The 22834-nt window shown below is 54.6% G+C and overlaps 1 pseudogene; it reads right to left on the bottom strand.

Annotated features, from left to right (window-relative positions):
• Positions 1 to 3427: 3427 nt before the first annotated feature.
• LOC123927147 lies at positions 3428 to 5610 on the bottom strand (annotated as a pseudogene).
• Between the last annotated feature and the right edge of the window lie 17224 nt (positions 5611 to 22834).

Genomic DNA, 22834 nt, shown 5'->3' on the forward strand with positions numbered 1-22834 from the left:
GATGGGGAAACTGAGGTTCAGAAAAGTTAAGTAATTTGCTCAAATTGACATACACAGTTTCTAAGGGGATGGAACCAAGATTTAAATCCACGTATGTCTGGCTCCACAAACCACAATCCTAACTCCTTAAATTATGCTGTTTTGCTACATAGGAAACATTCACTGATGGCAGATACTATCATTAGCTTTGTATGAGTCTATCCTTTGAATTTTGAATGTTCTCTCTCGTCTATCAGTTTCTACAGGGTTTTTTAGTTTGATAAGGCTATGGGCACATGACTTTCCTTAACTCTTCCTCCAAACCCCCTCAGGCTGCTATTATTGTTACTCCCATTTTCCAAATGGAGTAGTTGGGTGGGCCTCAGAGACTGTGTGCCGAGGGCTTGAAGTCAGCGCGATTGGACCATTTATTTAAAGTGGAGCTGGCACTAGGACTTGAATGCTGGTCTCCTAGCTCCAAAACCCAGCCTTCCTTTAGCATGGTTCCTCTCCCGGTGCCCATCCTTTTCTGAATCTGAGATCTTCATCAACAGAGCGCACGTGAGGTCTTCCGCACTCCGTCTTTGGGGCTTTTGCCTAAAGCGCTTGTTTATCGGGGCGCAGACTTAGGTTCGTTGTTTACACGTGCGCCCAGCACGGGGCCTCGTACACAACTGAGGTCAAATGAAAAGGAATGAAAGCTACCGAGGTTAGTGGTCCGTCTTGACTACCGCACACTGCCTACCGAGCAGAGATTCCGCATACAGTAGGCGCTCAGCATGGTGAGATTTCAGTTCCCCCACTTCTCTGGGAACGTTAAGGCTGGCGAGGGAAGGAGGAGGCATGCAACTCCTCACCTGAGGGCTCAGCAGGGTCCTCAGATGCTTCAACTGCCTGAAGAACACCTGTCTCTCTGATGCCACCAGTCAGCGACAACTCCCGTCGTTACCTGGACAACCCGCCACGCAGCCGCAGAGACTGCCGCTGACGCAGATGCTAAGAGAGCCGAACACTCTACACCAGGTCCCCACCTAGCTTCGCCTTGAAGCAAACAGAAGGTGCGCAGGCGCAGTGAGGTCTAGGGCGGGACCCCGAGAGGACTGGAGTCCTCTCTTCAACCAATCCTGTCCTTGCTTGCAAACTCAAGATCAAGCCACGCCCACAAGCCCTCCACACACTCCAGGTCCTACCTAGGTAATGGCGGTCTTTCTCACACCGTGATTGTGAGTAAAGTGTGGCCGAATACTTCTTTTAATCCTTACAACCCTGGAGGAAGGCAGGGCGGTTGCTTTCACACGTTTTGCAGCGGGCCGGTTTTAACCGAAATAGGCTATATGATTTGCACGGGGTATCACAAGGCTAATCATGATAGCTAACTGAATACTCAGTATGCCTCTGCCAGGTACTGGGCAAAAGGTTGTAGATGCATTATCTCATTTAATCTCAAAGACACCTTTTGAAGGGGATGGCATTATTAGTTCCATTTCACATCCCAGGAGACTCAGGATTAGAGGGGTCACTTAACAAACTAACAGTAAATGATGCAACTGGGATTCAACCCAGAGCTGATGCATTTAAACAGCCTTTATATTCTGAACTTCTAGCTCCCTATATCAATGCCATGCTTCTATACCCGGTGCCACCTCCATCCCAAGAGATGAGGTGTCCAGAGTCCAGAGATGTGAGTGTTTCCGTGCCAGTGGCCAGTGAGAGGTACTACTTCAGAACTGGGTAGCAGTGGATCAAAGACTGCTGCCCAGATCTGGATGCTTTTGTGGTTCAAGGCAGAGGGCAAATGAGAACTTGGTTTATCTGATAGGATGAAGTTAAGTCTTGTGATACCTGGGGTTGGAGCTAGGTTAAGTAGAAAGGATAATGACTTCTTGATCTATTTGGATTGTGGTCCCTTTCAGAATTACTGGCCTAAATTCTTGTAACATGCCAGAGAGACTGAGATGCAGAAAGGAGAGTTCATACACCTCCTCTGGAAAGATCCGAAGTTGAGAAGACCTCTGATTCTCCAGAGAGTATAGCATATGATGTCCAGATTCTGGGTTCTGCAGCCTTTCCCCCATAGTGCTTGCAAACATCAACAGGTATTTCTCTCATTGGCACCATTCCCCACCCTTGGAATTTAGGAAAGAGTAGAGGAAAGCCTCTACTTTCACAGGAAGGAAGTAGCCCCAGAGCCCAAAGTATAAGTCTTTTGACAGGGGAGTTCCAACCCCTCAGTTTTATTTCCATAATCCTCCTCTGGATATAGTGGCAGAGAGTGAATATAAACTCACTTACACTTTACAGTTATTATTGACTTTGACCGAATCAGCAGAGACAGAGGCAGACAGAAACAAAAGGAAGAGTGAGGGCGGGGAAGACTCTAAGTACAGGAGGCACAGGGTAGGAGCACGTGGACTGAAGGACCATTAGTGGAGCTGCTCTTTGATTTGTCCCAAACACCACTCAGTCCTTTTCTGGAAATTAACTGAGGTTGATGGAGGAGTCAGAGGAATAAATGGTGAAAAGCTTGGGTGTCAATGTGGGCAGTGAACGTAAAAAGGTTACCGGCCCCTCTCGTGTGGTATAACCTTCGTTTCCATGGATGCAGGAGAATTTATATCCCCCCCCCCTTCTTTTCCTTCTCCGCCCTTCTCACTGAACAAAACAAAAGGAACTAGGGCTCTAGTTTTCTACACCCATTTCTGTCCTCTCCCCACCCATTCCAGGTTATAGAATCAAAACAAATGCCTTAAAACAATGAGAGTGTTCCTGTGGAGTTGATGGTGGTGTGAGAGGCCCTTGTGGTCAGGGGAGAGACAGTGGGGAAGTGTCTTCAGCATACTATACAGTATCCCACGCAGTCATCTCCAGTTTGTCCAAGAACGTTTATTGGAAAAATGTCCAAGGGGTGAGGTCACCAGCAGCAGCTGGGGGAGGGGGGCTACCAGGTGAGAGGGGGAGCACCTGAGGCTCCGTGGAAGACATAGGAGTAGTGCAGTGCAGCATCTGCCCCAGACCCAGACAATTCCTTTGAGTTGCTGGGGGAGGTGGAGAACCCCAAGAAACACCCCTCTCTGAGACCCAGAGGCAAGATGTGGGGGCAGCTGGGGATGCCGAGAGACCTGATGCAGGTGCGATGGGGGCCCCATCTGGGACTTAGTGGGATACAGTTGAACAGGTGTCTCTCCCCTTGACCTGGGGGATGGAAGGACATATCCCATCTGATAGCCATTCCCCAGGTCCAGGGGCACAGCCCCTAAGAGACCTACCTTCTGGCCCTGCTCACAGTGGAAAGAGGATGGGTACCAGGCCTGAGATTGTGGGAGTGTCATTACCCTCTAAGAGATTATGGGATCCTTCAGTCTTGGGCAGATCACCAACTGAGGCTCTCCCTGACCCTATCCCCATCCCCAGGTTGTTAGTGCATCTGTTTTCGAGTACGGTTTCTTCACTCATACATCAATGGTCTTGATGGATGGTGACTTTTTCTGTTTTGAAAAAAAATGGCTTGAGTCTCATGTCAGGAAGGTAAGAGCCTCCTTCATCCCAAATATCCATTTCCTTTCTCTTCCTGCCCCTCTTTGGCCTTCTCCCTTTCCCTGACTGCTTCTAGAAGCGAAATCACCCTTCCCTCCCTCACTGGCCCCACATCATATCACCTGTCTCGTCCCCACTGGCCTTCCCTGAGGACTCTGTTCTGGCCCCTTCCCATTCTCCTTGGGGTTGTTGTTGGAGTCGTTGTCCTTGATGATATCATACTGACAGCAGAAGAGCCCAATTACAGCTGAGACACAACAATACAATCTGCACCTTGATCTTGACCTCCCCACTCACAGCCTTGAAGGGCAGTGAGATACCCACACGGTTTCTAGAAAATCTGAGAAGAAAACCCTTGAATTTCGGGTGCTCATATGCGAGCACCACCCTCTTAGCCTTCCTCTCCTCAAACTTCTGCTCGCCCTCAACTAAGCATCTCTCCTGCATTTCCCTCCCTGCCTTTTCCCCTGACAGCCTTCACCACCTCCCACCCTCACTGAGCCCCCACTCCCCCAATCCTTGGTGCCCCGTGCAGCTGCTCACTCACTGGCCCACATGAGCAACACCACCACAATAACCACTTCCCCTGTCTGCAGTGGTCGCTGTCCATCCAGACCCTCCACTGTGATGTCACCTGAGAAGAAAGAGATAGACTCCAGGTTATGGGGAGCGGCCACAGAGCTCTTCTATGCAGACCCGTAAGGATGGAGAGTCTGGGGGCAGGGTTGCCCCTGCGAGCCCCTCTCTAGGAAGGTGGGACAGGTAGTTAGAGACCAAAAAAGCAGGACCGTTGCGGGCAAGTATTCACACAGACTGCGGCAGCTAGGAACAGACGGTGGGGAAAAGGAAGCTTAAAAGCCCTTCTCCCAAACAATTCATTATCAGCCTGTTTATACCCAGTCCCCTGCCAACCTTATTCCTTCGTTTCTTGGCAGTATGATGAATTAAGTCATCCTTTTATTCATCTAAGCTAGACTGGCTTGTTTGGGGGGAAGTAAACAAGAGGCTAAAGGGCAGGTAAAAAGCCAGAGAATCCAAAGCTTTTGGGAGTGGAGGATAGCTGAGCCTCTCACCTGGGCTTGAGCTGTTGGAGGGTAGCCGGTCAGAACCCTTGAGAGTTCAGAAGTGCACCCGAGGCCTTGGGGGGCTCTCTCCCCAAAGGCCGATGCTCCGAACCTGCATCGCGTAGTCGCTGTCTTCAGCCAGTCCCCAGAGGGCACAGGCCCACGTGGTGGTGTTCACCTCCCGGATCACACGCTGCCCAGGGCCAGTCTGTCGCTGCGGGGAGATGATGGGACAGGAGGGCGGTCTCACACCAGTCCCAGGACTCAAACATCCAAGCACTCCACGGAGTAGGATGACAAGGGCAGCTTGAGCCAGGGGACACCAGCTCCCAGATTCCCCCACCACGGGGAGGGGAGCTTTGGTCCCCACTGGGGGTAACGGAAGGAAGGCTCAGAGTTCCAAGGACACAGGCTGAGGGAGCAGAAGGGTGATTCGTACTTGCTGGGAAATGGAGTAGCCAATGACAATGTTGCCTTCTGGGATGTCCCAGGACACAGTGGCCGAGCTGGCTCTGAGGTGAGTGACTGTCACATTCACAGGAGAAGGAGGCCCGTCTGTTGGGTGCCAGAGTGAATAGGTTAACAGGTCCCATGTACGGACTAGCTCTGCTTGATCCCACTACCCCTTTACTCACCTGCTTGCACAAAGCCCAGGTCCCAACTGACCAGCAGGAGGACCTAAGGGCTTAAATATGGGGAGAGGGGCATCAGCGAAGCCATGGAACCCATTGAGTCTGCTGGGAGGCACTGGGGCATCCACTTGACATCCAGGTGGGGCTCCTGAAGGTGGCCGGAGTTGTTGGGGGCGGGTTCCAGGACTGCTCAGAACGCATGGGTGGCAGCAGCTCTCCCGGGCTCCCCACCACCCACAGCAGCCCCGGATCCCCCTACCCCCGGTCTCCCTACTCCTTCCCCGCCCCAGCGTCACCCAGGGTCCGCAGTGCTATGTTCTGCCCTGCCCACACCGACGTCCGCGAGTCCTCGCGGTAGGTCAGGCCTCGGCAGGCTGCTCAGTGCCCAGAGGGCGGCCCATCACCCGGCTCCTTGGCGCTGCCCCTACCCCATCCTGGCGCGGGCCCCGTGCAGCAGGCAGCGCATGACAGAGCTGCGGGCAGAGGGCAGGCGGAGGCCGAGTGGGAGTGGGCCGCGGGGCTGCGGGGTGGGGGGGCCCAGAGCTAGGAGGGGCCGTGTAGTCTGTCCCTGAGTGTGGGGCGGTGCAGGCGCTGCCTGGCTGCTGGCAAGAGTCCTGGTACAGAGGCAGTGCGGCTGTCCCCCGGGCCCTGCAGTGGGATGTGACTGTCCAGGCTAGCTAGCCTCCGCCTTCTGCAGAGCTGGCCCGGCTCAGTCCACCGCAGCCCGACCTGGACGTGCTGGCCAGCCCTGCCCCGCCAGGGTTCTCGCTGCACTCATCCCCCTCCTGCCCCGTCCCTATTCTCCCGGGGCTCCTCCAAGGACCCCTCTTACCTCTGATCCCGGCTCCTTCCGAGGAGCCTGCTGCGTGCATAGGGAGAGGAGCAGGTGCAAGGGTCTAGGGCACCTGGGAGGGCCCCTCCCTCCCGGGGTGGAATTAGCCAAGTTGGAAGGAGGAATCCCACTTCCCCTGCGGGAGGGGACAGAGTGGCCAGATAATTGTTCTAAAAATCTCCTACTTGTAGACTGTGTCAGCTTTTAAATCTCTTCCCCATTCATAATGTGATACTGATTCTCTTCACTCTCATTCATTCTTTCATTTATTAAACAAATAATTTATTGAGTGTCACCTAGGTGTCTGGGCATGGGAAGAGCTGGAGTACAGCGGTTAAGACAGCAGGCTGGGTTTATAGCGGTGGGAGTCTAAAGAGTAGCAACCTATGTTTTTAGCTCTTCTTCCTGCCTGGCGTGGAGAAATTGGTCGTCTAAGTGTCAGGTTTCCCAAAATCCGAGCGTCCAGAACCTCATAGGGCTGTTGGCAGGATCCAGTGAGAGAATGTTGGGGAATGTCGTTATAAATCTTCTGACACTGTGTGAGTGAGGGATTGTCATGAGTTTGCACCAGTCTGTTAGTTACTTCATTCTTTTAGCAAACATAAATCCTTAAACTATTTTGTGAGATCTGGAGTAACAACCTGGGTGTGAGTCCCCTCTTGTCAACTGTGTGATCTTCAGCAATGACCTAACTTCTCTGAGCCTCTGCTTTACCATCTGCAAAATGAGAGTGTCAGTATGGTCTCCTTAGTGTGAATGTACCCAGTGAGATACCGTATGTGAAAAGTGCATTGTGCAGTGTAAATAAATGTTGGCTAATGTTGTATTTAGGGCAGATACTTTGGTTTCTAATTCTCATTGCAGCATTTCTATTTCTGTGGCACTTTTTTTCCTGTAATATTCAGTTCAGCATGTGTCCCTCTGGGGCTCCAAAGCTTCTGTTACCTTCCTTCTGAGTTGAAAGAGTGAAATGGAGCAAGAGGCGCAGGGAGGACTCTGTGTTCTGGACTTGTGATCAAGCCATGGCTCAGGTCCTCTGACCTCTGCTGTCCCTGAGGACCCTGATCTCTGGCCTCCTGTTGCATCCTGGACCCAGAGCACTCTGCTCAGGGATTCTCATTGTCCTGGGACTGTGTATTATTCTGCACTTCTGAGCTCCAGGCCCTCCAGAGAAGAGGTCATTGTGTCCAAAGGTTAAGAGCAATGAACCTCAGGTTTCCCCCTTCATGGGGCAAAGCAGAGCCTGGGACGTCTGCATGCATGCAAAGAGGGACCCCTGGAGCTTCCCTGGGGTGCCCAGAGGGCTGGGGGCCAACTGGTCAGGAAAGGGTGCGGGGAGAGATACTCAGAGGCGGTGGTACTCAAAGAGGCCAGGGTACCTGGGTTAATCATCACTGTGGCTCAGATGAGGCCCCACCAGCTGGAAGCAGAGTTAGCGTGACAGAAGGTTTTGTGTGGCTGAAGATGCAGGCACGACAGGGTGTCCACAGCGTGTGACCATGCCAGGCACAAAACGGTTTCAACACGTGATTGAGACCCCAGAGCCTGGCAAGTGGGAGGTGAGACCCCCTCCTTCCGCCTTCTCCATGTTGGTCTTCTGCACTGATTCCAAGAATCATTTCTCATCTGGACTTCCCTCCACCCTGGGTTTCTGTTTTCCCTCTCCTCCTTCCCATCTTCCTTCCTGACCTTCCCCTATTAGGCCCAGAGTACCAAGTTCAGGCTAAATCCTTGGATGGTGTGTGTGTATGTGTGTGTGTGTGTGTGTGTGTGTGTGTGTCCCCAAACCTTGTGCCTGCTGCCACTCCCACCTCCAGATCAAGAGGCATGAGTGAGGCTTGGTCTTTCTAAGGGTGATACGCAGCTGGCCGACAGGTTGAGGGAAAGATGCTCAATGTCATCGTCAGGGAAATGCACATCAAAACCACAGTGAGATGTCACCTCGCACCAAGCAGAATGGCCACCATCAAGAAGAGAACCCATAGCAAACGCTGACCTCTTCTGGTCAGAGGAGCTGGAGAGGATTTGGAAAGAGGGAATGCAGTGCCCTGCGAGTGGGGAGGCACCCTGGTGCAGCCACTATGGAAAACAGTACGGAGGGTCCTCAAAAGATTAAAAATAGAGATACCCTATGATCTGGCAATCCCACTTCTCGGCATCTGTCCACAAGAATGAAAACAGGAACTCAAAGAGACGTGTGTACTCTCGTGTTTGCCGCAGCCAAGACACAGAAAGAACCCGCGTGTCCCTCGTCCCAGGAATGGGTAAAGGAGATGCGGTCCAACCATGGGATAGACTATGACTCAGCCTCAATAAAGGAAGGACATTCAGACACTTGCTACCACACGCAGAAGCCCTGAGGACACTACGCTCTGTGGGGTAAGCCGGTCACAAAGGGACAGATGCTGCATCCCTCTGCTTATATGATGGACCTAGACCCGGCACATTCACAGGGACAGAAAGTTGAGTGGTGGCTGTCAGGGGCTGGGGGAAGGGAAGGAGGGACTAGTGTTCAATGGGGACATCACACAATTTGGGGAAGACGGAGTGCTGCAGGGGGACGGAGGGGACGGTTGTGTCACTGTGAATGCTCCTGATGGCGCAGAACTGCAGACATAAAAACGGTTAGGATGTCCTCATATCAGGGAGAGGGGGAGGGGGCTATGGACATTGGGGAGGGGAGGCGAACCATAAGAGACTATGGACTCTGAACAACAACCTGAGGGTTTTGAAGGGTCAGGGGTGGGAGGTTGGGGGAACAGGTGGTGGGTAATAGGGAGGGCACGTTTTGCATGGAGCACTGGGTGTTGTGCAAAAACAATGAATACTGTTATGCTGAAAAAAATAAATAAAATGGGAAAAAAAATGGTTAGGATGGTAAATTTTATATCATGTATATTTACCATTTCAAAGAATCACTTCAGCTTTTTCTTCATACTTCTTCAGAAAAAGATTTATTTATTTGAGAGAGGGCGTGAGCACGCATGCCCAGGGGCAGAGAGGCAGAATCCTCAAGAAGATGGTGACGTGGGGCTCGATCTCATGACCCATGAGATCAGGACCTAAGTCCCAAACCTAGAATCAGATGCTCGACCGACGGCGCCACCCAGGCACCCCTCTCGGTACTTGCAGTGTGGCTCCCAGAATATTTAAAGGTGCCCGTGGCCAGCACCTACTGGGGCTGGTGAGCTCTGTAGGTCTACCTCCCATCCTTGTGCCCCAGAGACTTGGGCCCAACAGGTCTGGGACGGGGCTGACAAGTCTCCAACATTTCCTGGGGAGATCCCGAGGCCACTGGTCTGGAGACCCTGCTTGAGAACCACTGCCAGGGGCACACGGAGCAGCCCCCACTTCCCGGTGGAAGTCCTGAGACCTCTGGTTGGCAGAGGGCCAGCCTCTACGGTTGTACTGGCAGAACCACCATGAGGGACCCAGGTGGGAATCTCCACCTGAACCGGTCGCTGAAAGACACCTGAGCACCAGGGCGCAGGGGGACATGGGTATCGCCGCTCCCTAGGGAGACCTTCACCAATGGGGCGGGGGGGCCACCTGGGTGCTTGTCCTGATTGAGCCGAGGAGCTGTGTTGACTTCAGCGGTAGGACAGCAAGCGGCTTTTTTCTTTCTTTCTTTCTTTCTTCCTTTTTTTTTTTTTTTTTTTTTTAAGATTTTACCTATTTATTTGTCAGAGAGAGAACACAGGCAGGGGGAGCAGCAGGCAGAGGGGGAAGCAGACTCCCTGATGAGCAGAGAGCCCGATGCGGGAATCGATCCCAGGACCCTGAGATTATGACCTGAGCTGAAGGCAGAGGCTTCACCAACTGAGCCACCCAGTGTCCCAGCAAGTGGCTTCTTGACGGGCTTCAGATTCGCCTCCCACCAGGGCACGACTGACAATGGCTGTAACTGGAAGTCCAATTCTGAGAGCGGACGGCACCTTCCACCCCTTTCTCCCATGCTGGCAGGAGACCGTGGTGACGGGCACTGTGAGCATAGCCCCCCAGTTGCGGGGGATGGCACAAGGCTCTTTCCTGAGAGCCTGCTTGCCAGCAGCAGCACAGGCCTCTGCCAAACCCCAAGCTGCCTGGGGATCCACAGGTTCCCCCACCCCTGCTGAGACGGCCCCGCCGAAGCAGCCAGCACGACGAGCTGACCAAGGGCTGGGGGAACGCATGGGCCCCGTCCCAGGTTGCCCACCGCAGCAGCACAGGCCTTCGCCCCTGGGTGACAGGTCTGCATCCAGCAGGCTGCTGGGCAGTGTTACAGGCTGCAACTGTGTCTTCCCAATTTCCTGTGATGGATTTCTCCCCCTGCCACACAGGATCTCAGAATGCGACTGTGTTTGGAGAGACGGTCTTTAAAGGCAGAATTAAGTTAAAGCAAGGTCACAAGTGTGGGCCTCATCCAGTCTGACAGGTGTCTTTACGAGAAGAGACTGGGGCAGAGACACACAGGGGGACCAGCACATGAGGACTGGGGAGAAGAAGACACCCTCTACAAGCCAAGGAGGGAGGGCTCAGGGAAACCAACCTGTCCGGGCCATGACCTCGGACCTCCAGCCTCCAGACCACAGACATACGGGTGTGTTGCTGATGCTGCCCCGTCTGTGCCCCGTGTCACCCTGGCCTGAGTCCATGCACACAGGAGCTGCTGGGAACGTGAAAGATGTGGCACCAGGAGACACCTTTCACGATGAGTGGGCTTGGTGACAACCCGTGGCAGGTAGTCGCTGGGGTGGGGAAGCAGGCCATCATGACCACCTCGGTGCCTACCAGGTGCCAGGCCGTGATCTCTCATAAGTCCTGTCATTGCGGCAGTGACGGGCGTGATCTGGGCTCCACCACTGTGCAGGGGTGTCAGGCTCCATTCGATCCCCACCGTGGCACTGGGATCTGCACCTGCCTACAGGTGAGGACACAGACCCAGGTCACTGGCCAGGAGAGCGAGGAGCGGCCATCTCTCTCCCAGTCCAGGTTCCGCCTTGGAGCACAGAGAGCAGGTGTCGTGCTCTCTCTCCCACTTACGCCCTCGCCCAGGACGACAGCCCATGCTGGCAGCTGGGGGAGGCAGGGGGCACTGCCATGACCTGCAGCTGCTTCCGTCCAGCAGAAGGTGGGGGGGGTGTGTGAAGGGGGAATGTACAAGGGGGTGCAGGGGAAGGAGGCAGAGGGCTCAGAGGCAAAGGAGAGATGGGGAAGGCGCTTGAGAATGGTGGTTTAAAATTATAGCCAACAGAGATGGGCGTCCTGCACAGACATCACGTAGAGACAAACAGCCAGGAGCACAGAAAGGAGAACGGATGAGAGAGACACAGCAGGGAGAAACGCAGTCGACCCGGGGTCTGGCCCGCCCTGCACGCACACCCCTTCCTCTAGAGTCAGGCCCAAGCCTCCCTCTGCCCTGGCCCTGGAGACTTGGCGGGATTGCCTCTGCCCCCAGCCAGGGCGCAGGCCTGGCCACCCAGAACATTCCATCCAGATCGATTAGTTCAAGGGGAAAAGAAGAGATAGATCAAGGCCATGAGATGTAGCCCCACAGCTCTGGCTAAAGCTCCCAGAGAAGAAAAGCCATTTCCCTGGGTTTGCTGATGCTGCGGGCAATGTTGGAGCGGACAAGGCTGGGGGACGGAGCCAGCCAAGTCCGAGGACACAGTCGGAGTACCTGGGCACATCTCTACCATGACCTACCACGGGGGCTCCAGGTATGGGAGCCAGTCAATCCCCTCTGTAGCCCTCTTTTCTTTCTTCTCTTTAAGTCACCTTGAGCTGAGTTAGGAAAACAGGAGGGGCCTCGAATGCTTTGCTAAGGAATCTAGACTTTAGGAGTCCAAGCCAGGGGGGTGCTTGCAAATGTCAAAAACCAGCTCGCTGGGAAGGAGGCTCATCTACAGCATTTGCAAATTTCTATGGTCACTCTCAAGTCCCCGCCTGTCACTAGAGATGTGTGTTGTGCCCATTCCTGACCGCACCACTGGGGACAGACTGCACAGTTGTCTCTGGGGAGCAGTCAGGAGCCAGGCCTGGCCATCCTGGGTCAGGCCCGGGGGACCCAGATTTTCCTATCAGCATTCACTGAGACTCCCCTCAGTTTGTCTCAGTGTAGACTAGAGTGAAGACAGAGACATTCACCTACCTAGCAGGATTACGCAATGAACCAGACACGGGGCCGCCCCACGACAGAAAGGGCCGCTGTCTGCAGGCAAGGGCGAATTAGACCAGTGGCCAAAAGGCATCCTTCACCGGCTCTGCTGGGCGGAGTGAAAGGAGAGACCTAGCAAGGCTCGGCCATAGGCAGGCCCCTGTGCTCCGAGGGCTGGGAGACTGCATCCCGTCTTTCTAGATGAGGTGGGAGGCTCGGAGAGGTGAAGAGATGGACCCACGGTCCCGTACTGAGACGTGACCCTGTGCCTGGTCTCCCTGCGCGACCATGCAGAGGAGGGAGTGTGCTGACGGCCTCATCCTGTGGGCACTGACGCTTCTCTCCAATCCATGCACACCCGCGGGCTGCCTGCTCTGGTCCGCCCACGGCGCGGACCCCTGTCTGTCCCCACACATCCCCCAACATGCACATACTCCCTCCCTTCTGGCACTCAGGGTTCATTTTTATTTTTATTTGTTTGAACTCCAAGCTTGCTCTGCATCAGAGCTCAATGAAATGGGCTGTCAGTGTGGCCGCAGAGCATGCGATGGGCCACGTCTGAGACATGGCTGCGGTGGCATCTCGAAGCAGGTGACACAGTGTAGCCCAGCTGACGGCGGAGCCTCCATGTTGCAGCTGGGCCGCCTGGCCGCACGGAAACACTGCCTGTCTAAAAACTAGAGTAAAGAAGGCGAGAGGCTGTGCTGGCAGTTATCCAGGCATGGCCTCTGCTGAGGTCTTCACATCTACAAATGCAGCTTTTCCTTGCATGAGGGCGTGACTAATGCAGCTCGAAAATCAGACTCACTACTAGAGCCCAAAGGTGGGGAGGCAGGAGTCTTCATGAGGACATGACATGGCTCCCCGTTTTGATGACAGCACAGGATGGTGAAGAAGAACTTCAGATCCATGAAAACAGGGACCTCATCGGCTCCATTGGTCACGGAATCCCCAATAACTAAGAAGGAGGGATGGTAAATGGACAGATGGACAGATGGATGAGTAGGTAAATGAAGAGATGGATGTATGAATGCATGGATGGATGGGTGGATGGGGGGAGGAGCAGATAGATGGATGGATGGGTGGATGCATGGACAAAAGGATGAATGGATAAAACGATGGGTGAGTGGATAGACGGATGGGTGGATGGATGGGTGGGTGGATGGATGGTCAAAAGATATTCTTTTTTTCCCTAATAACTTACAGGAAAGGCATTAAAGTGTCACTGGGCTTTCCTACAACTCCAACTCGTCTGTCTCAGTATAGAGCAAGCTCTGCTGAGATACAGCTGGCTGTTCCCAGGACTTAGATGGTTTAGATCCCCCACTGAGCCCTGAGCTGTGTGCCTTTGAGCAAGTCACTCCCGCTCCCTGAGCTCCCTAGTTCTCATCTGGGAAAGGAGGTGGAGTCACACTCACCATTGGGTCTGATCGAGGATGGTGTGCGGTGCCGTGAGCCCATGAACATTAATGATGATTATCAGTTTTCTGAAATGCTGAGTATTCTTAGCCACTGCATGTTTTATCTCTGGGAGTGGTGACTGATTCCCCTTCAGAGTTTCCAAACTGGGAATATTAAAAACTAAATGACATTTTACGGCCACAGTGAAGCTGGCAGCTGGACCAGTGCCAGATCTCTCTAGAAGGATTCTGGGGACTCGCTTCGCTCATTCGCAGCAGCTTCTACCTGCTCAAGATATGCTCGATAGCCCTGCTTCTTAACCTATTTCCTCTTTAAAATAATCCTAAAACACACAAAGTGTGTAAGAAACCAGGAGTCTCAGCAAAATGTCTGTGACGGTCATCTACATTGTTCTGACGCCTTCCCCCCATCATGGTGCCGGGATACCCCGCGGGAATATGCTGTGGCCCCTTGACCCATTTTCCTATGTGTGAGCCCTTGGACAGCTTCCGATCTGGGGTCAGAAAGCCCAAGGCTTCTAGGAACTTTCCTGCACATTTAAAAAAATTTTTATTGTGACCTGTGCACTCCTCTCTCCTGGGACTATATCTGGGGGTAGGGTTTCTGGAGAGACTTTGTAAAGAAGTTTATGTGCAGCTTTGTGAAAAGATAGCAAAATGCTGTCAAAGTGGTTGAGCCCCATCTCCCCGCCGTTCATGAGCCATGAGGAAGGCTCAGGGGTGCCACATCTCCCCCGTGCCAAGCCAGGGCAGCCGGGGCCCTGCTCTGTGGGTCGCTGGCAACCAGGTGCAGAACACGGCTGCACAGCGAGGTAGGCATGTGGTGGAGCACATGGGGGGCGAGGTATAGTCACACCAGGTGGACACACACGGATTGCCCCTCGAGGGAGCTGGCTTTCCAGTGGCACCCAACATGGTGGGCCAGAACAGCCCTGTGAGGAACTAGGGGAAGAAACTTCTAGAAGGAGGGAGACGTCGTTGGTGACAACCACCTTGTGCTCTGGGTGTCTTCACCGGCTCTCAAAGACGCCTAGAGGGATGCCCCCTTGTGAGTGAGCGTGTGGGCTGTGTCTGTCTCACGTGCAACCAGGCAGAGAGGGTGGGGTCCCAGAATCAACAGGGCATTACTGGCAAACCAGGTGGGGATCTGAGCCTGGTGGCTAAGGGCTGAACGCTCATGTCCCCCACACTTGCCCTGGTGAAGCCCTGGCAATGGGAGGTAATTTGGTGCGACGAGGTCACGGGGCTGGGGCTCCGTGGTGGGATGAGTGCCCTTAAAAACAGAGGAAGACATCATCCCCCGTCCCATGCTAGGACAGGGCCCCGGTGGGTGGCTACGGGTCAGAACTGGTCCTCACCAGGAAACACACTGGCTAGCACGTTGGTCTGGACTTCCAGGCTCCCTCCACGCCGGTGTTTGAACTGCCTGCTCGGGGTGTCTTGCAGCTGCCGGGGCTGACGCTGTGCCTTCAGAGCTCCTTCCCATCCCTCTGCTGGAATGTTCCTTCGCTGGCTCCTGTGGGCTGGCTCCTGGATGGCGCCCGGTCTCCGCTCAGATCCCCTCTGATCAGACATGCTGGCCATGGGCCCTCACACAGTAACACCCCGTCTGTGTCAATGTTCTCTCCTCCTAACGCATGACATTTGTCTTCTGACAGTGAACAAAGGGTGTGAGTCCCCCAGGACACCTGCCCCAACAGGGCAGCCCCCCCCTTCAGCCACGGCACAGGGTGTCCCCGGATCAGCACCCGTATGAATAAAAGAACCAGTCCGCCTCCTGTGCACTCCCTCCTGCCAAGGGAACTGCGTCCCGGGGTATGGAAATCCTGAAATCCTTCCCGGGAGCTTGAAGCCCTGGAGGCAAAGTGCAAGGTCTTCTGTCCAGACAGAGACCTGGGAGATACGCTGAAGACCCAGGGTGGGACAAGTACAAGGGACAAGAGGTCAACAGTGTGCCCCTTTGTTTTTGTTGGGCCTCGTCTTGATCCTTGTCGTGGAAAAGACCTGTTGCAGGGACCCTAGGATTAAATTCCTATCTCCGCCATGGCTTTGTTTTCCCCTCTGCTGCAGACGTGAGGACACCTACCAGCTGAACGGCATGAATGTGGGCCCCAGGGCCGTGGCTGGGCCACGTGTGGTCCTCCCACAGCAACTCCGTGAGCGGTTCCCTCGTTCTTGATCTTTACGAGAGCAAAGGGTGCCCTGTCCCCCAGATCCTAAGTGGGCCCCGGGCCCATCTCCTAGATCAGGAGCCATAATCACGCTGTGAAGCAGCCGTGCATGGGCACACGTGGTTTCTGGAACGTGTCCCAGGCACGTGCATTCTGGGAGCGCATGGCAACTCATGGGACAGGGATGGGGAGGCGCCGGTGGGCCGGGCCAAGGGGCCTGGCGTTGGCCGCTGAGAGGCAGGAGGGCAGGGCCAGAAGCCAACTGGGCTGAGAGCTTTCAGCGTGATCTCAAGCACCACCCCACTCCCGACCACCAAAACCAGCCTGGAAAGGTGCCAAGATGAGGGTATTAACAACATCGGTAACAACAACGGTTGTTTTTCTCAACAACGTTCATCCTCGAAAGAACACAACAGCCACCCTACTCCAAACCCCAGAAACCCCCAGGCATTCGTCATTTCCCCGAAGAAACAGCACTGAGGTCAGGGAAATCTGACTGAAGAACACAGTGCCATTTCCATGCGCAACCCCATCGCCGTGTGGCCGCTGTCCCTCGGTCTGGGCCACGTCAAGGACGCCCATGCCTCCCGCAGTCACAATCCCAGTTACATCCTGGGGCCCCAGGGCTGATCCAGGTGCGCGGCCGCTCCGAGCACCACAGGCTGTTTCAGAATAGGCAGGAAGCATGAAATTTCTCTGACGCCCTGACGGAAAGCACTCGACCACGTGGAACAGAGTGAAAGGTATCAAATTAGATAGATTAACCCAACTTCCCGGAGAAGCACCAGGTTTGGAGCTGGAACAGCTGTCCTCACTGTTTCCGGATATTAAAACAAAGAGAAGAGAAGCAGAAGGATGTGGGGAGGGTGCAGGAGCCTCTTTCCCTTGGCCGGGGGCGGGGGGCACCAGGTGCAAACAGGTGGCGGGTGGCAGGGTGCATGGCCCAGGGCCCTGCCTGCAGGTTTCGCGAGCCCGTCTGCCCCCTGCGACCCGCACGGTGCCAGCCCCAGGCACGTGCAGCCCCACCATCTGATCACTAGCGTGTGACAAGACATGGTCTTCTTGTTACCACTTAACTGGGGTTGTCAGTCACCTAATTGCTTCAGTAAAATATAATTAATTAAGAATAATGTGTCGAGACACATGAGCTGGAAATCGCATACGGCAGTTTCTAGATTTTTCCCAATTATCCGCATCCTGCCAGACTAACGTGTTCGTATTTAGACAAAGGGGGAAGCTTTCCAAAGTCAGTGATGGTGCTTTCCCTTTCCCTTTGGATTCAGGAATAAAGACAACTTGGGGTGTGTATGTGTAGAGAAACAGGGTCTCGTGAGCCCTTGGGAGCCTGAGCATGAGCTGCCGATGAAGACGTAGACGCGGGAGCGTGTGCTGTGAACACAGCCCACGGCCACTGGGAGAATGACTGAGAAGGGCACACGTGAGGGAGGGACATGAGTAAGCGAAGTACAAGGGGACCCCTTGCCCTTCTCTGAGTCCAGCTCACACGTTTCCCACGTGTGTGGAGGCACAGCACCCATATGGAGGTGGGGGAACAAGGTGGTCCCTTTCCAGAGTGTCCTGACTTCTGGGGAGGTGGCCACTCAGCTCCAAGTATGACATCACCCTGATGACAGCAACCGGAAGCCGATCCACCCCCACCCCAAACACACGTCACGTCCAGAAGAACAGAAGTCACGTGAGGTGACAACCTTCATGAGGCTGAGGGTCAGAGGTTCACACAGACTCCCTCAGACTCACAGGGACATCTGCTCACGTAATGCAGCCCAGGTTGGCAGTCCGGAAGGATTACAGCGGTCCGAGGGGTCATGCTGACCCAGCCCACTTCTGGTGTATGTACCTGTGGCTTCTACCTTCAAGGTTTCCTCCTGGTCCAAGGGAGCTGCTGGATCTCCAGCCATCACTTCTATGGTCCACACAGAAAAAAAGGAGGAGGAAGAAGGTTGAGGGAGAGGCAGAAGGGAGAGTTTGCACGAAAATTTTTCCAGGAGCTCCTCCCATAATCCCATGTAAATGCACTGGGTCAGAACTTAGTCGTGTGCTGACAGCCAACTGCAAGGGAGCCTGGGAAATGAGCCTTTTGTTGGGCCGACTAGTTGTCCTGAGTAAGTCCATGGCTCTGTAAATAAGGAAGAAAGGGGGAAAAGGGATTTCCCGCAATCGATTCCACTGTGGTGAGCAGAGGGAACACTGCCGAACCCTCCTGTTTTTTCATTTGTAAAGTGGCCTTCAGGTAAGACAGACTCGAGCTTTCAGGCTGAAGCAGCCGCAAATATTCATCAGGACAAAAATCTGTTCTTCACTAAAGAGCTAAGTCATGAGGACAGGTTTCCAGCCTCACAGGGCAGAGGACCCCAGCAAACCTTCACATCTGGAAGGCAGCCGTCCATGGAAGCCCCCAGAGGAGCTGTCACGGACAACCGCTGGGCTCGGGGGGCGCTCTGTGTGCCGGCAGCTCCTGCACCCTGAACAGCAGGGGTCACCCGTGAGCCCTCGGCCCCTGCCTGGAAGGCCACCTCCTTGTCCACACTTCCTGGGGGCAGAAGCAGTCTCTCCGACACCACAGCACACGTGCAAGCAGGTGCGTAACAGAAGAGCAATCGAGAATCCCGCTTACAAGGCGGAGATGTTCAGTGCTTCACGTCAGGAGGGAGCGAGGGGGACGCTGCCCCCCCAGTTCCCATGGTGATGTCCCTTCCTCCTAGGAAGGAAGACAGGCTGTTGGGGGGACAGATGCGCAAGAACCCACGTTGGTGGAGAGAAGGTAAGAGACAGGTCTGGGGGTTGGGGATGCGGCTCCCTCTACTTGTGAGTATGTTTGGAATTTTCTGTTAATTTTTTTTTAAAAAGTCAGGTTCCTTTTTTTCTTCTCAATAATTGAAGATCCTGTTTCAAGAGTCTTGTGTTTGAAGAAGTTAATATGAATAAATATTTGGGGGTCCGTACACAACACACGTTAGGCAGTCAGGCCCAGTGTGACGTCCTCATGACCAGAGGTCGTGCAGGATCAAAATACTGGGATGGAGGAGCGCGCTGGCCCAAGGGAGGCTGCCAGGCTGGGCCCAGCTGGAGCACCCTGGGCCCAGCTGGTGGGCATCAGGCTCCACACCAAACAAGGGGAAGGGGCCCTTGGGAACACAGGACGGCTTTTAGACGGCAGTCCCACTGTCCACCGCCCAGAGTACACGCACAGTTTTCAGAAGCCCACCACGCAGTGCAGAGCCGTGCTCGGTCCTGACCCCCCATCCGGCTGTAGAGCACGTGAGGAGCTCTGCCAGCAGCTTCCTCATCTCCCAGGTCCGGGAGCGGTGACCTCACCAGTGCTCCCTGATTCCTTCCACGGTGGCTGCCCCTGCACTGGTCTCCAAGAGCCGTCTCCCTACAGCTGTTCATCATTACCTTTCTGCTCTGCTCGGGAAGTGGGAAAGGTGTCCAGAAGAAAGAAATTCCCCTAAGGCAGCTGCTTCCCTGGCTGCTGGAGCCGTGCACCCAAGGGCTTGCCTTAGGAAAGCGGCCTAGCCAGGGCGAACTGCGAGTGGGGCCGGTAATTAGGGACAGTCCGTGTCCGCAGAGGACAGTGTGCCAAGGCAGAAATATGGCTTCCCATTAGTATTATCATTTTTTTTAACCTAAGGATCATTCTGCAGATAGCACCTAAGGGAGAGAGTCTTACTACCCAATCACAAATACGCCAGAACCGGGGAGCATCCCAGGAAGTGACACGGTTGGGTATGAAGCACGCCTGTTTGCAGTCCAAGAGCCTCTGCTCAGGCAATCCCGGAGCCCGCGCACCGAGGCTGCAGGAACGGCGTTCCGAGGGACGGGGATGCACCTGCCGCCCGGACCATGCCCCTTAGCCAATACAGTGCAGCAGTGCAGTGCGTGACGGGGCTCTGGTGAGAACCGGCTGTCCCAGACCTCGTCCACTGCCAGGGTCACGTCGGCGTGTTCTGCTTGTACCCCAGGCCTGCCCAGTCCAGCCGATGTCTTCCAGGCCTCACAGCGCAATATAGCGGCTCAGCCCCTCGGCCCTAGATGAAGCTGAGTCTTGTCCATTTGGGTAAATTTCTGCTTTCTCGGCCTCACTTACCTGGCAGATCACAGAGTGGGCATATCTCAACGGTGTTTTCTAGAACATTCTCTGAGCTTCCAAGGACCCTGAGGCCTGAGGGCATGTGGGTTCAGACAGACCCCAGAAACTTCCCCAGGGACCCAAACTAGGCAGGTGGGAACAGAGAACTGTGACCAGGCCATTCTCAAGAACCCCTTCTTCTTTGTTCCCAGTGTGTCCTCATTAAAAATCTCTCCATAAGTAATTTTTAATTACAAAATTTGGTCAGAGAACATGGGGAATTGAAACAATGAAAAGGAAGGAAAAGGAGCTGAGATCTTATGATCCTGACCGGGGTTTCTCACCCTCGGCGCACCCAACATTTTGAGGCAGGCCACCGTCTGCCGTGGGGGCCAGCCTGTCCTGCAGGGTGTTCAACAGCACCCCTGGACCCCATGGATGCCCACAGCAATCCATCCCCAACCTGTGGGGACAACAATGTCTCCAGACGCCACTCCGGGTGTCCTGGGCCCCGTGAGAAGTCCTGACCCACACACCCAGAGACACTCTGGCGATGTGACTCGCACATGCTCCTCAAATCACACCAGATACTCATTCCACGAACGCTGGTGAAACACCTACTATGCGCTGGGCATTGGAATTCGGTAGGACAGCGGCTGAGATGAATAAGGAAGGCAAGCTCGCTTTCTCAGGTGGCAAACAGCGGCTTACAAGCCCCACGCAGCCCTGAGCGCTCACTGGGACACAGACAGGGCCCTGTAGTGACGAGGGTCTGGGATGGGCCACCCCGACAACTGAGTGGAGAGCCAAGTGCTGCACACCGAGAATGAAGCAGAGGGAAGAGGGGCTCGCCACCTCCACCGTCCCCGTGGATGCCACCTTTGTGCTCCGAGGCAAGTGCGTGGGGCGGAGGGATGTCCTCTGGTGCCCTCCGCAGGCATGATCCCTGGCCGTTTTCCTTCTCAGGAAACAAAACAAATGTGGGGGAGTGGGCGGCACACTTTCTCCTCATGTTCTTTCTTCTCTTCAAAACGAAAAATTCCTGCTCAGTGGATATTTTGGTTTATCGTGAACTACTGGGTTGAGTGCGATGGGCTAATTATTTCCACACAGTCTAAAAGAGGCCCAGAATAATTGTCTGGAAGATACTTTGAGCCCATCTGTCTGTCCATCTATTCTACTGCTCCTTAACTTCTACCGACAGAGTTGGGCCGAATCAGCGCAGCTCGTCACGTGGCACGTCTCCAGCCCGTGGCTCATGTCTCCCGCGTCAGCCGCCCTGCTGCTGTGAGGGGCTCCCCTCCCCCAACCCCAGGCTTACTTTATTCCACAGGTTATGGTCCACTCCTGTGGCATTTATTTCTGATTCTCAGATGTCCCCAGATTGAGCCGGGAGGGCCCGTCAGGCAGGGTTCTGTGTCCCTCTGCCATGTCCCCTTCACGGCTGGACGTACCGTCTACACTGCTGTATTTTCCCCGATCAGCTTCACTCACTTGGTTGAACTCTGAGGCTGGCTCATCGTTCTGTGTCCTTACTACTAAACGGTGTCCCACCATTGGTTTCTTACACTGCAGCTTCAGCTCCAGGAGGGTCTGGAGCAGAGCTAGCATCCAGCCACAGATGGCTGTCCCAGGCGTCAGGACGCGGCGGGCTTGAGGGAGCAGGTGTTCCCAGGAACAGTCATGGCCCCGTCCACAGCTCTGGGGCCCGGGTGTGGCTGGCGACTTTGACGGGCAGTTCCTGTGTCCACAGTTCTCCTTGGCCACATACATGGTAGGATCAACCCTAGTCAGTAATGGGAGAACACCCATCTCCTCCTTCCTGGCATTGGATTCCACATGGTCCCACAGGGGCCCCTAAGGGGCTAAGTGCCAGTTGCCTAGGGCCTTGACCCCGTAACATGCCCCTTTTTTTGGGTTTTCCTCCTTACGCTGCTGTCTCTCCTCAGGTCTCCTGGGATCATCCCCTAAATAAGATCCTTGTACCCCATTCTGGTAGGATACTTTCAGGGCTCTCTAAGCCAAGACAGGCACCTCGTCTTAGGATGAACCCCTGCCCCGCTGCTGCAGAGACCAGCTAGAAGCAAACTAAATGCAGGAGCTCAGTAACATCTCTTTGGAGGTTCAGCCTTCAAACGGAGAAGACAGCAAAGTGCAGAGACAAGCATTTCCGCAGCGAAGCCCGTGCTCCCTCCGATGATCTCACCGGAGTGAATGTGTCCCCTCCACGCTGCAGTGTCAGGGCCACTGGGGACAAGGGGAAGCCTTCTCATCAGATCTCTGACACCGGTCTCGTGCCCACCTGAGTTCTGCCTGAGCGCAGCTTGCTGGCGTTGGTCTTACCCCCCTCATGCCCCACGGTCACTAGAAAACCGCTTCCCAATCCCTCCAGCCTCCATTAAATTCCTGTCTTGCTTACTTACTTGCAGTCTTGACTCTGTTAAATAACCTATTCTGACCCTTGTTCAAGATGGCAAGAAAGACTTTACTGAAGGGGGACCACCATCATAGCAGGGGTTCGCGGAGGTGAGAGAAGGGGCTGACATCTCCCCAAATGTCGGGACAAGTCGAGGGGCCTTGCAGCCAGCGGGAAGGGACATGCTGCCTGGACCTGGGAGACTGAGTTCTGACCTGAGGGCTCTGAAAAGCCACGTGCAGGAGCCCGACCAGTCTCCTCCCCAAAGTGGGTGCGGCACGCCCTCAACACACCACTGACGAGGAGCCTTGGGGTCCCTGATGCTCTGAACATCACTGTCTTTGGTGGACTCATCTTCACAGACACACGGGCCCGTGGGGTGCAGATGCTGCTTCCATCCCCAGCCCCGCCCCTTCATGCCTCCCCATTTCCAGCCTACCTTCAACCCTACCTCAGCCAGGAAGCCCTTCCAGTCATCTGGGTCAAGGGGGTGCTGTCCTCTGCGACCCTTGGTCCCCTCTGCTCCTCTGCATCATGGGACCCATCATCATCTGCCTCT

The sequence above is a fragment of the Meles meles genome, chromosome 16 (genome assembly GCF_922984935.1).
Source record: "Meles meles chromosome 16, mMelMel3.1 paternal haplotype, whole genome shotgun sequence".
NCBI lineage: Eukaryota > Metazoa > Chordata > Mammalia > Carnivora > Mustelidae > Meles > Meles meles.